The 14,925-nt window shown below is 37.8% G+C and overlaps 1 protein-coding gene across 3 annotated transcripts in view; it reads left to right on the forward strand.

The window, feature by feature from the left end:
• Positions 1-14,925, forward strand: part of ASXL2 (ASXL transcriptional regulator 2) — a 134,590-nt gene that overhangs the window by 81,633 nt on the left and 38,032 nt on the right. The gene's annotated exons all lie outside the window — the stretch shown is intronic.

Here is a 14,925-nt window from a genome sequence, read left to right on the forward strand (position 1 = left end):
GTTACATGTTTGGTAAAGCCTATCTCTAAGAAATTAAGAGGAGGGGCGCCTGGGTGGCTCAGTCAGTTGAGCGAACGACTTCGGCTCAGGTCACGATTTCGCGGTCTGAGTTCGAGCCCCGCGTCGGGCCCTGTGCTGACAGCTCAGAGCCTGGAGCCTGTTTCAGATTCTGTGTCTCCCTCTCTCTGACCCTCCCCCGTTCATGCTCTGTCTCTCTCTGTCTCAAAAATAAATAAACGTTAAAGAAATAGCGATAGAATCCCGTTGTTAATAGGTTAATAGATCTAAAATAGCATAACCTTGTGCTATACTTGGCATAGTAATAGAAGATATTTAACAGGGAAGTAGTAGCAAATTCAGAATTGTGATCTAAATAAATTGTTATTGAACTGCCTTTGTATTCATTGCTTTTCTAGAAATTATCACATTATTGAGTATTTATCCTCAGTTTACGTTAAGATGAGATGTTCTGTAAAGCTCTTTTCTCATTATAGGAAGTTCAGTAAACTAAGAGTAGAATGGGCTAAATGGTGTTTGGAAGATAAAGATAAGAGGGGCGCATGATGTCATGTAGAATTCATGTTTACTCTTTGCTGAGCTACCAGTAACGAAGAATGATTTCATTTCTCATAGAAAGTGCTTCTCTCATTCATGGGTCGTACATATGGCATATGGCTTAGATAGGTAAATTTTTAGGTGTATATTATATAATCCGGGAATGTTTTTGTAGTCCAGTGCAAATGAAAGTGGAAAACTTGTAGTTAGCAGTGCTAGTAGCAACATGCAGCAGAGCAGTTTTAAATCAGTTACAGTTATTAATAAAGGGAAAGCAAAGTAATTGTGCCTATTCTGTTTTCTTATTTAGGGCTGTTACTCTCAATCTGACATCATTTTATTTCAAATGCATTGTAAGACAGGAAGAACATTGAGATAGTATCAAAACCCACTTCCTTTTATGTACAAAAATAAAGAGCTCTGACAGCAGAACTGGTACTTCTAGTTGAAAATCGATAGAACCTTTCTTGATAATAGGTATACCTTTCAGCCAAATAGGCACAGAGAACAGAACTTTGAAATTCAGTCCAATATTAAAACTAGTTTATTGATTTCCATGTAAAGTGGAAGAACTTAGAAGTTCATAGCTTTGGTTCCTAATTGTCAGACAGGAAACCATGTTCAGAGAAGAGCTTTATGGGATTCCATGCCAAGGTAAGGCGGAGTAAATCTAGAAAAAAATGATTAGAGTCAACTTTTTTGTTGCTTTTTTTTTTTATAGGATCATAGCTAAGTGAAGTCTCTGTCTTTTCCCCCAAATAAAATACAAATATTGCAGCATGAAGCAAATATAGAAGTATTATTTTTATCTTCTGATAGAAAAAAGTTTTGTTAAATTTTGGCCTGCTTTTAAAATGTCTTAAAAGAAAAATTAATTATGTAAGATATACCTTTTGACTTACAAGGAATTACAAATTCTTCCCAGGGGCATGATCTAATGTTAATTTTATCACTTATGCAGAGGTATTTTAAATCAGAAATTTGACAAATACTATGTTTGGAGTTATTTAAAATACCAAAGACCTGCCTGCCCTATAACATCATTTATACATGTAAGTTTACTAAATGAGGATGATTATTTATAGAAATGTCTCCTTTAAAAATTAGTACACTGTGGAGAAAAACTCCTTTGGGCAAAGTTAACTTATGTGGAGAGAGAGAGCTTTGAGAGAGATGTTCTCTTTCTTCTCTGGTGTGGTTGGTGGCTGAGTCAGAGGTTTTAGCTGTCATATATTAAGGATGGCTCCACTGTTAGGACTTGGATAGGTAGGGTACCCAGATATCCTCTCCATCTTTGATTAGGGGATTGTTCGAATATTAGTTGTAGCCACACCCTGCCAAGTTTGAAGGAGACTGCACTTGGAGTAGGAAGAGGGTACATAAAAAACTAAAAGTTTGTTAACTTCTAGAAATGAAACTACTCAAAAGAAAACTATTGTGAAAAAAGAACTCTCCCTTAAGAGAAGGATTACTGTTGATGAAAATTAAAACAGTTTGGATACTTCAGTTGTTATCAGTATTTCAGCTGTTAATCCTTCAATTGTAGGAAGCTAAGCTTCACTTGTAATGTTACTGCTTCATTATTTCTGATAGTATTTCTTAAAAAAAAAAATTTTTTTTTGTCATGTATTTATTTTTGACAGACAGAGACAGAGCATAAGTGGGGGAGGGGCAGAGAGAGAAGGAAACACAGAATCCAAAGCAGGCTCCAGGCTCTGAGCTGTCAGCACGGAGCCTGACACGGGGCTCGAACCCATGAACCATGAGATCATGACCTGAACTGAAGTCGGATGATTAATGACTGAGCCACCCAGGCGCCTCTCTGATAGTATTTCTGATGCTTCAGAGGGGCCCATCAAATATCTTCAGGAAAAAAGAAAGTAGTCAGGGTCTATTTGCTAAGGCCTCTAATTCAGAGGCATCTAGCATGGATAGTCTGTATCCTTTTGATCTTGTTCAGTATAATCATCCATTGAAATGGAAAATTCTCAGTGGTGTAATATATCTGAAAAGTAGTACTTTCTGAACACGTACTCAGTGGGTAGTACCAGTTATCCAACAATCTGAAACTACTTGAGTAAACTATGTAAAACTGGCTTTAATGAGCCTCAAGTTCTGAAATTTATTTTAAATAGTTTTCTGAAAACAATCTTAAGCTTAAAAACTCATTTCTCTACTAGTTTGCTGGGTTTTAAAAATCAAATAGTAAGTAACTGCTGATCTTTTTATCAGAATTTGTTAATATTGTATCTATGTGTTTATATGAAAGCAAACATTTTTGTTTCTAATCAGATACTGAATATGTTCTCTAAATACGAGTGCTTTTAAGCTGTTGAGCAGTCCACATTGGAGTACCAATAGGTCAGGATATACTTGGGAAGTATTCTTTAGGCCATTAGTTGATTTATAAAACGAAAGAATTATCTCTATTTATTTATTTATTTTTATTTTTTTTTTTTAAATTTTTTTTAACGTTTATTTATTTTTTGAGACAGAGAGAGAGAGCATGAACAGGGGAGGGTCAGAGAAAGAGGGAGACACAGAATCTGAAACAGGCTCCAGGCTCTGAGCCATCAGCACAGAGCCCGACGCGGGGCTCGAACTCACGGACCGCGAGATCGTGACCTGGCTGAAGTCGGACGCTCAACCGACTGAGCCACCCAGGCGCCCCAGAATTATCTCTATTTAAAATGCTTGCCACACTCATTCATTCTCCAGTACATATGTATTATTTGCCAGGTATTTGGGAAACCAATTTGAATAAGGGGTGGGCCCTATCCGTAGCTAGAAGGATAGAAAAAGAAGCAATTAGCAAATTAGTTTAATAAGTAACAAGTGTTTATATGTGTCATGTTATGGCAGCATTAGAGAAGGGAATAGTTAACTTTACCTGGGTTACTATGGCTTATGTAAGCTATAGGATAATTTTTTTAATGTCTATTTTGAGACAGAGAGAGAGAGAGAGAGAGAGCATGAGCAGGAGAGGGTCAGAGAGAGAGAGAGGAAGAGAGAGAATCCCAAGCTGCAGAGCCTGCAGGGGCTCTGAGTCCCTGCAGGGGCTCAGAGTCACAAACCATGAGATCATGACTTAAGCTGAAACCAAGAGTCGGATGCTTAACCTGCTGAGCCACCCAGGCACCCCGAGAATAATATACTTACTTCCATTGGGGGTATAACCTCTGAGGAATACAGGATATATTATGAAAAAAAAAAACATATATAAAGGCAAGAAAGTAGCAGCATGTGTATAGTGTTTTCAGGAAGCCATATGATGAAGTAAAGTTTGGGGTGGAAAAGGGGATTTGTGGAAAGAAAGTACGGGAAAGAAGTAGGGATCAGAGTTAATATTTAGTGCTAGTCTCCATTATTTATAGGGTATTGGTGTGCATAAAGTAATGTTTTTTTTTTAATTTTTTAACGTTTTTATTTATTTTTGAGACAGGCAGAGACAGAGCGTGAACAGGGAGGGTCAGAGAGAGGGAGACACAGAATCTGAAACAGGCTCCAGGCTCTGAGCTGTCAGCACAGAGCCCGACGCGGGGCTCGAACTCACAGACTGCGAGATCATGGCCTGAGCTGAAGTCGGCCGCCTAACCGACTGAGCCACCCAGGTGCCCCTAAAGTAATGTTTTTTAATGTTACTTTTGAGAGAGAGTACAAGCAGGGAGGGGCAGAGAGAGGGGGACAGGATCAGAAGAGGGTTCTGTGCTGACAACAGAGAGCCTGATGCAGTGTTCCAACCTGCGAAACAAGATCATGACCTGAGCTGAAGCCCGACGCTTAACTGATTGAGCAACCAGCGCGCCCCATAAAGTAATTTACTAGGAGGATTAAGAAATGTGGTATTCTGGATCAGAGAATAACAACCCTGCTGACTCTTTCAAATGTTTGTAGCCACATACCAAGAGGAACGAAATTTTTGTTTATAGTCCATTTGCTGTTGGTCTCATTCTTTTGTCCATTTAAGATCTGAGTTAATATACTAGCTTTTTAAAAAATTTTTTTATTTCTGTTTTTAATAAAGTTTGTTTTTGAACGAGAGAAAGAGAGTGCGTGCACATGCATGAACATACATGTGAGCAAGAGAGAGGGGCAGAGAGCGAGAGGGGAGAGAGAATCCCAAGCTCCTTGCTGACAGTGCCAGAGCCCAGTTGCGGGTCAATCCCACGAACCGTGAGACTTGATCTGAAGACAAGAAAGAGTTGGACACTTAACCAACTGAGCCCCCCAGGTGCCACTTTTTCTGTTTTATTATTTTTTTCTTTCAAGTTTTTATTTAAATCGCAGTTAGTTAAATATACTAGCTTTGATTTGTTTTTTCTACTTACTAGTGTTTATTGTGATGTCTCTTCCTATTGGATGGGGTCCTCCAAATGTGGGGCAATAGGCATTGAAAGAATTCACCTGAGGCAGAACCTAGGCGATAGGAGTTTATTGAACACACTGCAAGGGAGCAGCAGGCAGGACCCTAGAGGAGAGGCTGTCTGACTTGAGGCAGTGGTTGGGGGCTATTTTTAAAGGGGGGAAGGTGAGGAGGTATGGGGATGTATGGAATTTTCCCTTTTTTGGTAACTGTGCCTGGTTGTAAGTACCCCTTGGTCAGTTACTGCCTGTGGATGTTTGGAGATGGGTTGCCTGATGTCTGTATTCAGCCAAGGGGTTGCCTTGCTCTGCATTCATTGCTCAAGTCCGTTTCCTAAAAGCGGCCTTTACATTTACGTTAGTTCAATTCATTTCTGTTCACTGGTATATAGGTTAAAAGAATTTATTTCCATTTTACTGTTGAAAATCATTTGTTTTGAGTAGATTTCCTTAATTCAGGATGAGATTAATTGGTGACATTAGTTGGTTTTATTTGAAGTTAAAAGTATAACTGGTAGTACAGAAGTGTGAGGGATTATTTTTCTCTAAATGCCACTTTGTAGGATTAGGATTATAAACATGTCTCAGGCCTTGTGGGACCTTTGGGCCAACACGCTGGTGTCCCAGCACTTAATCAGTAGGGATCTATGAAACCCGGAAAACGTTGGAATGGAGAGAAGGCAAAAAACATAACAGAGGTTTGCTTTCCCACTGCTTGGTGTTGGTTTGAGAACTAAAGAAATATGTGTCTTTCACGTGAATTTGTGCACTGAAAAATCGTATATGCAAGCACACATACTATCTACCAAGAAATAAATGTAATTCGTTTTTTAAAAAAGATTATAAGCAGGGGCTTGATGAAGTTAAAATGCAGCCTTAATGTTTATTTTTCAAACAGTGTCTTATTCTTTTTTTGTTTTTAATTTTTTTTTCAACGTTTATTTATTTTTGGGACAGAGAGAGACAGAGCATGAACGGGGGAGGGGCAGAGAGAGAGGGAGACACAGAATCGGAAACAGGCTCCAGGCTCTGAGCCATCAGCCCAGAGCCTGACGCGGGGCTCGAACTCCCAGACCGCGAGATCGTGACCTGGCTGAAGTCAGACACTTAACCGACTGCGCCACCCAGGCGCTCCAGTGTCTTATTCTTAATATGTTCATCTTGTAGGATATAGCCCTAGGAAATCTTGGTTCCTTATTTTGTGACTGTGGGCGCTATTCCCAAGCCCTTCCTGTACACTCCCTACCCTGCATCCTCCCCTCCTCAGCTAGCTGGTTTATTCTCAAACTTTTCATCACAAAGGACCATTCTCTCCCCCTCCTCTATCCTTTGTGCACTGATACCTACGTAAAATACATAAAAAATGGCCCAGCAGTGTCAGTGTCAGATTTCTATGAAAGTGTCTAAATGCGTATTCTCACTGTTATTTCTCTTGTAGCAGACCTGTATTTGAATGGCAATGGTTTAGCTGGACCACATTTAAACAGCAGTGGTTTAAATGATTTGTCAACCTTAGAAACTGTTGGGGATGCTGTATTTCTTTAACAAGCCCTTGTTTTGAAATGAGAGTGGAAAATAACTGCACCTTCATAAGTAAATAATTAACTATAATGATCCTTCACTAGCACTGCAGAGACATTATGCCATCTCTAGCCACTGCGCAAAAACTCCTGCCCCTTGTGTCAATATAGATTAGTTTTACCTGTTTTAAAATTTTTGATTGTATATATCCAAAAAAGTGCAGATATTGTAAGTGTACAGCTTGTTGAATTTTCACAAATGGGACAGCACCATGAACCAGTATCCAGATCAAAGAACAAAATAGCGTCAGCACCCCAGTGGCCCTCTCTGTGCTCTTGTAAGATTTCATCCAAATTCTTGTGTATCTTATTCATATTCCTTAAAAAATTTTTTTTTATTTTAAAATATTTTCATTGGGGCGCCTGGGTGGCGCAGTCGGTTAAGCGTCCGACTTCAGCCAGGTCACGATCTCGTGGTCCGGGAGTTCGAGCCCCGCGTTGGGCTCTGGGCTGATGGCTCGGAGCCTGGAGCCTGTTTCCGATTCTGTGTCTCCCTCTCTCTCTGCCCCTCCCCCGTTCATGCTCTGTCTCTCTCTGTCCCAAAAATAAATAATCGTTGAAAAAAAAATTTAAAAAAATAAAATAAAATAAAATACTTTCATTAAAATTTTTTTCTCTTTCATGTTTACTTATTTTGGGGGGGGGAGTAGGGACAGAGAGAGAGAGAGAGGGAGAGAGAGAATCCCAAGCAGGCTCCTTGCTATCAGCACAGAGCCCAACATGGAGCTCGATCTCATGAACTGTGAGATGATCTGAGCTGATATCGAGTCAGACGCTTAACCGACTTAGCCACTCAGGTGCCCCTATTCATCAGATTCTTAAAACTGAAGAGTATTCTATTTTATAAATATTTCCCAGTACCTCAATTTATTTATTGATTCTACCATTGATGAACATCAGGTTATTTCTAGTTTTTGCCTATTTTATTAACTTTATTGTGAATGCTTTTGTGTATGTCTCCCCCCCCCCATTTCTTTTGGTATATACTTGGGAGCAGAGTTAAGTGTAGTGTGTATTACCAGAGAGTTTTCCAAAGTGCTTGTACCAATTTATAGCCATACCAGTAATGTATGAGAGTTCAACTAATATTTCACATGCTCAGCAATGGTCAGTCTTTTACATTTTAGACTTTGGTTACTGTGTAATAGTGTCCCTTATGGTTTTAAATTCTATTTTCATCATGGCCAACAGAATTGGACTCCTTTTCATTAGTAATCATTTGGATGGCCTCCTTTGTGCAATGCCTTTTCCAGTGTTTTCAATTTTTCATGGGTCATCTTTTCCTTAGTTCTTCATATATTACCTAATTGAATGTATATCTTATAAGTAACTTCTCCTTTGTGGCCTTTTTTATTTTCTGAAAACTTTATTTTGATGAATACAGTTTCTTAATTTTAATATCATCCCGTACATCCCTAAGAAGATTGACTCTCCCACTGACACGAAGATAGTTTCTTCTGGTCCATAAAACACGTCTTAACAGATGTAAAGGAATGGGAATGATATAATGTCTGCTCTCAGACAGCAGTGAAATTAAACTAAGAGTCAGTAATAGAGGGACACCTGGCTGGCCCAGTTGGAGGAGCATGCAACTCTTGATCCTCAGGGTTGTGAGTTTGAGCCCCAGTGGGATATAGAGATTACTTAAATAAATACAAAAACTTTTAAGAATAAAGAAAAGAAACAGAAACAACACATTTTTGAATAACACATGGGTCAAAGAAGAAAAGAGAAATTTTTTAATGTTTTTAACTGAATGAGAATGAAAACACAATGTATCAAAAGTCATGGTATGCAGTGAAGAAAGCGGGGTTTAGAGGGAAATTTAGTTTAGAAAAGAAAGAAGAAAGATCTCAAATTAGTAATCTGTGCCTCTAAGAGTGCAGAAAAAGAAGAGCAAATAAAACGTAAATTAAATCTAAGCAGAAGAAAAGAAATACTAAGAATTAGAGATAGAAATCAATGAAATTGAAAGCAGAATATTAGTAGAAAAGAATCAATGAAACCAAGAGCTGATTCTTTGAAAAGATCAATAAAGCTAAGAAAGCTAATTATGAATATCAGACATGAGAGGCCATCATTAAAGATCCCATGGACTTAAAAGGATAATAAAGGAATACTATGAACAGTTTTTCTTGTTTTTACTCTGAACAGTTTTGTGCCCACAGATTTGATAACCTAGATGAAATCGATCAGTTCCTTGAAAGACACAATCTGTCAAAACTCCCACAAGAAGAAATAGACTGTCTGAACAGGCCTGTGCCTGTTAAAGAAATTGAGTCAGTAATTACTTACCTTCCAGAACAAAAAAGACCAGGCTCACTTTGATTCCCTAATGAATTCTACCAAACATTTAAAGAAGAAATTCTACCAATTCTGTATGATCTCTTGCAGAGGATAGAGGGAGGGGGAATACTTCCTAACTCATTCTGTGAGTCCAGCATTACACTAATACCAAAACTAGACATGAGAAGAAAACTACAGACCAATGTCTCTAATGAACATGGATGCAAAAATCGTCAACAGAATATTTAGCAAATTGAATCCAATGATTTATAAAAGGAATTATACATCACCACCAGATAGGATTTATCCTGAGTGTACAAGGCTGGTTTAACATTCAGAAATCAGTTAATGTAGGGCCATCTGGGTGAGTTACAGCCAAAGTAGTTACCAGGAAACAAATCAGGGCATTGAATACCTCTTATCAATAAATAAAAATGATATACATACAACCAGGAAAGCTAGAAAAAAAAAAAAGAACAAAGTAAAGCAATAAAAAGCTGAACAAAAGAATTAAAATGGAAATTACTGAATTTGAGAGGGGGACAATGATAGAAACAGTTTCAAAATAAATGAATAAAAGAGACCAGCTTCACTGACCTTTAAAAAGAGAAAAGATATACATATACAAATTCAGATTGAAGTAAATACCAAAACAAAAATTTTAAACCACAAGACTTTTTCACAAGCTTTAAGAACTCAGATGAAGTCAGATGATTTTGTAGGAAAACAGGATGCATAAAAATTGAACCCAGTAGAGATAGAAAATCTAAACAATAAAGTTTCATGCAAAGAGGGATATAGAAGAGCTCCCCTTCAAAAGAACACATACTTAAACAGAAATTCATTGTTCACAGACTATGTTTAAAGATCAAACAATCCCAGTGTTTTTAAAACTATTCCAGTGCAGGAAAAAAGGTCGTCCAGATTCTTTTTCGAAGTAAAATTTTAAAACTTTCCACAAAGTACAAAGCTGTCTTGTGAACGTTGAGGGAAGATCTTAAAGGTTAACATACAAAATCCAGCCATATGTTAAAAAAATTACATATCCTGGGGCACCAGCGTGGCTCAGTCAGTTAAGCGTTGACTCTTGGTTTTGGCTCGGGTTGTGGTCTCATGATGTGTGGGTTCAAATCCTGCACACACACGCTGGCTGTGTGCACATGCTGTCTCTCAAAGTAAATAAATAAACTTAAAAAAAATTATATATCCTTAAAAAATGGGGTTTTAGGTTGTAAGTATGATTCATTACTGGGAAATCCATTATACTTTATCATATTAATACAGCTAATATGGAAAATCTTACCTCTGTACTTGCTGAAAAGGCCTTTGTGTAAATTCAGTACTCAATAATATTGAGAATTGGTGGATACTATTTTAACATAATAACTTAGTCAAAAAAACCAGCATCTTAAATGGGGAAACACCAGTGGCTTGCCCTTAGGTTAGAACAAGTCAAGAACAAGGTGCCCAGTATCTCAGTTCTTATATTCCAACACAAGTAAGCAAGAGAAAGCCGTTGGAACAGTGAGCAACAAAAAAAGGGGAAAGCTGCTTCTGTGTGTAGATGACACATCCAATTATGAATCTGACAAAAGAATCCGTGGAGATAAAGTCTGACAGAGAAGGGAATTTAGAGCTGTATTTTCCAAAACGACGAAAATGGATTCATTTTTCACATCATACTCCATGATAAATTTCAAACAAACGAGAGATACAATGTAAAACATGAAACCAAGTACTAAAAAGAGAAAACACGGTGAGCTCCTTTGAAAACCTGAGAGTAATAAAACTTTTTAAAGTGTTGTTTCTGGAAGCATATATTTTTATCCGTTGACTTAGCAAACCCACCTCTGAGAATCAATCCTCAGACACTGTCGACAATACAAAATAGCATAGCTTAAGACTAATGCTTCTCAATCACATAGATTTTATTATGACACAGATTCCTGGGCCCTACCTTCCAAGTTTCTGATTCAGTAGATCTACACTGGGATCTAGTAATTTGCATTTACAACAGATTTTTTGCTACTGATGGTGTTTTTCTTGGTACAATACCTTAAAGAACCACTGATTAAGACATTGTAGTAATAAGAGCAAAAGACAAGAAAGAACGGACATACTCACCAAAGTCTGGTTGAAGATATTATGGTACATCTGTACAGTGGAATTCGGTGTAGCTATTAAAAAAGGAATGTGGAAGATCTCTGTATTCTCTTCTAGAATGTTCCACAGGATATATTAGTTAAGTTAAAAAAAAATCAAGATTTTGAACAGCTTACAGTGCAGATTTTTTTTTGCTTAGAAAAAAAAGAGTAAAAGTATTAAAATATATACACTATGTTTTCGCCAAAACAAAAATACAAGCAAACAAAAATGGAAGGATAGTTAATACAAACCATTTCTTAAAAGGAAAGAGAAGTAATAAAGTAATAGGGGAGGGAGCTAGGCTTATATGGAAGTAACTTGTTTTATTGCTTTACATAATTAAAACAAGTTTTTAAAGTGTACTTTCTAGAAATATGAAACAAAGCAAACTGAAGTGTATGTCAAATTTCTGGCATAATGACATATGTAAGTTGTTTGGGATCTATCTTGGGTGTAGGAGTCCAGACACAAAGACATCTTAAACCATATTTGAGTAGTCTTGTTTTCAGTAATTATATTGGTACAGTTTCTTTGCAACTAGATGTATATTAGAAAAACAATAATTACAGTAATGTTATTAGGAACCAGGGTTATCAGGGAAGAAGGGAAGTGATAGAAGTATAAAATCAGAAAAGTTAAGTGACAGTCCTGTAATATAAAATTAAAATTTGTTATCTGTGCATGAATTTTTCTCCTTCTAAAAAAAAAAAGACTTTCGGGGCGCTTGGGCGGCTCAGTTGGTTAAGTGCCCAACTTCGGCTCAGGTCATGATCTCATGGCTCCTGAGTTTAAGCCCTGTGGGCTTTGTGCTGCCAGCTCAGAGCCTGGAGCCTGCTTCAGATTCTCTGTCTCCCTCTCTCTCTGCCCCTCCTCCACTTGTACTCTGTCTCTCTCTATCAAAAATAAGCAAACATTAAAAAAATTAAAAAAAAAAAAAGACCTTTCTTGTTCTAATCGTTAAAGTCCTAGAACCAGTGGTAACCCTGTAGCAAGTGATTACCTCCTTCGGTGCAGCACATGGTCTTTTAATACCATTTCCTATTTGAAAGATATCAGTGGTCCTTGGAGAAGTGGCTGATCCAAGTTGGGGGAAAAAAAATGCAAGGTTGCCTCGGACTGTTTCTTGTTAGATAGAAAGGAGAAGCAGTTGGTTACTGCTGAGGCCATGTCCTAAAGATGGTTTACAACTTACAGGCTCTCACACTAACTCAAAAGGGGACAATCTGAGTGCCAAATTTGCAATGATTGTTTTTGATTTAAACATCTCAAATATATAAACATCTATGGATTGACAATGACACTTTAAAATCATTTTACATACTGTTACTTTTATGAGATTGCTATAACAAATTAGCGCAAACTAGGTGCCTTGAAACATTTATTTTCTCACAGTTCTGGAGAACTGAAGTCTGAAATCAGGTATCAGCAGGGCCGCACTCCCTACAGAGGCTCTAGGGGAGAACTCTGTTTTTTGTATTTTTTTTAGCTTCTACTAGTTGCTGACTTACTTGCCTTGTGGCCACATCACTCCAATCTCTGCCTGTCTTCACATCGCCTTCTTTTCTGTCTGTCCTCTGTGTCATTGGATTTAGGACACTGAGATAATCCAGGATGATCTCATCTCAAGATCCTTAACTTAATTCCATCTGCCAAGACTCTTTTTCCAAATAATGTGACATTCACAGATTCTGGGGATTAGGACATAGCTTTTTGGTGGCCACCATTCAGCTCACAACAAATACCCACTCATTCTGAAAACAATACTAGTTTGCAGGGCGCCTAGGTGGCTCAGTCTGTGAAGCGTCCCTTGGTTTCAGCTCATGTCATGGTCTCACAGTTTGTGGGTTCGAGCCCCACACTGGACTTTGTGCTGACACACTGGGATTCTCTCTCTCTGCCCCTCCCCAGCTTGTGCACACACACACTTTCTTCTCTCTCTCAAAATAAAAATAAAAATAAAAAAATGAAACTATGCTCAGTTTGGATCTTAGCTATGCCCCTTACTGTCTGAGTCTTTTGGCAAACTCATTACATTTCCTGATATGTAAAATTTAGCTAATCTCACAATATACAGAAGAATGTGTACATTTAAATTTTTGCATAAATATATGTCCTTAAAAATCTTTTCATATTTTTTCTTTGTGTAGAAAAAGGTCAGCAAGGATGCCAACCCAAATACACTACTTAGTTATCTCTGAGGGGAGAATTGGAGGAGTTTGGGTGGGAATAGAAAGCGGACTTGGACCCACCTTAAAGAGTAGTTCGGTGAAATCCTGTTCACATGAACCTAGCACACTATTAGATACACACAAGATACTTACTTTTGGTTCTTATTAATAAACTTGTGTGTGAAGACAGTGTAGCCACTAAAATGCAATCTGAGAGGGAAGTTTCTCAGCATGTGTTTAAATCTTGTTTGTTGTTTGTAGTTCTGAGCCTTAAATATATGAAAGTTAGGACAGTTTCATAGACGTTATGAGACCAGTACTTGGCATAAGTCAAATCTGGGAGATACTCCTTACTTGGTGGGTCCTGAAGTTTTCGTGATTTATTTTGGCTGGCTTTGAGACGTGTTTATGGTTTCATTTGTTAGAAAGGGCTTTTGCCTTAAGGGGGAACAGTCCAAACACTTTGCCGTGGTAATACGGATAGCTTTTGTTGTTCCTTTTTCAGGCTGCTAAGTGGAATTCTTATATTCTCTAAGGGAATTATTTTGTTTTCTGTTTATTTTTAGGCAGTATTTGAGGTAGGTAAGGAAATGCGTATTTTCAGATTTCTGCAAACCATTGACGAGAAAGTGAGCATAGTCAAATATTAATAGTGTTTAACTTTATTTTCATTATGTCCCTTTAAAAACATCGGTTCAAATGAAAAAGATAGGCAATAACAAGTGTTGACAAGCATTAGAACCCTCATACATTCCTGTGGAATTATAAAAATGGTATAGCCGTTTTGGAAAACATTTTGACAGTTCCTCAAAAGTTAACCATAGACTTGCTGTAAGACCCAGCAACTCCACTTTAAGATATGAACCCAGGAGAATTGAAAACATCTGTCCAACATGAAATTGTGCTGATGAGTGTTCTTCACATCATCGTTCAGAATGGCCAAAGACATAAATGACCCAAGTGATCATCAGCTAATGAATAAACAAAATGCAGTGTGTGCGTACAATGGCATATTATTTGGTGATAAAAGGGAAGTATTGATCCATGCTCTGACATGGATGAAACTTCAAAACATGCTAAGTGAAAAAAACAGTCATGAAAGAGCACATATTGTTTGATTCCATTTATATGGAATGTCTAGAATAGGCAAGTGCATAGGGACAGAAAGTAGATTACTGACCTCCTGGGATTAGAGGCATAGTTAGGGGAAATGGGTGACAGCTAACCAGTATGGGGCTTTATCTCAGTAAAGCTGTTATTTTTTAAAATTGGTCCACATAAGTAGACTGAGGATGTGGTTTCTTTTTGCCGCTCAGTTATCTCAAGAACTACCCAATTTTATTCTTGTATGATAGATTACAGTGAGCTTTTTTAAGCATCACACTTACTGTATGTCAGTTCTTTCCCATATATAAACCCTGTCATAAGGGTGGAACGCAAAGCCAATAACCAAGTCTGACAAGTCACCTTCTTAGTATTATCTGCTCTTGTCCTCTTGAAATGTTATCTATTGTGTATTCCTTTGTTAGGACATCTGAGAATCCATGGAAATGCTATTTTCCAAAACTTGTGTATTCCAATGAGTCATGCTTCTGCACTTTTATATCAGGTAGCTACCTACCAACATACTTTATATGGTATCTTAAAGCTCTTTAGCCATAGCTAAATGGGATGCCATTTTGCTATCCAGGCCTTTATAGTCCAGCTGCCATGGAAAGGAGAAGGTGTCAGTAAGCACGCACTCTGTCAACACTATTCCAGAGTCATCACCAGCAGCAGCAATTATTATTTTATTATTAAAGGGTCTGAATCAGCAATTTCGTTATCTC

This window comes from Prionailurus viverrinus, chromosome A3, assembly GCF_022837055.1.
Source record: "Prionailurus viverrinus isolate Anna chromosome A3, UM_Priviv_1.0, whole genome shotgun sequence".
Classification (NCBI taxonomy): Eukaryota; Metazoa; Chordata; class Mammalia; order Carnivora; family Felidae; genus Prionailurus; species Prionailurus viverrinus.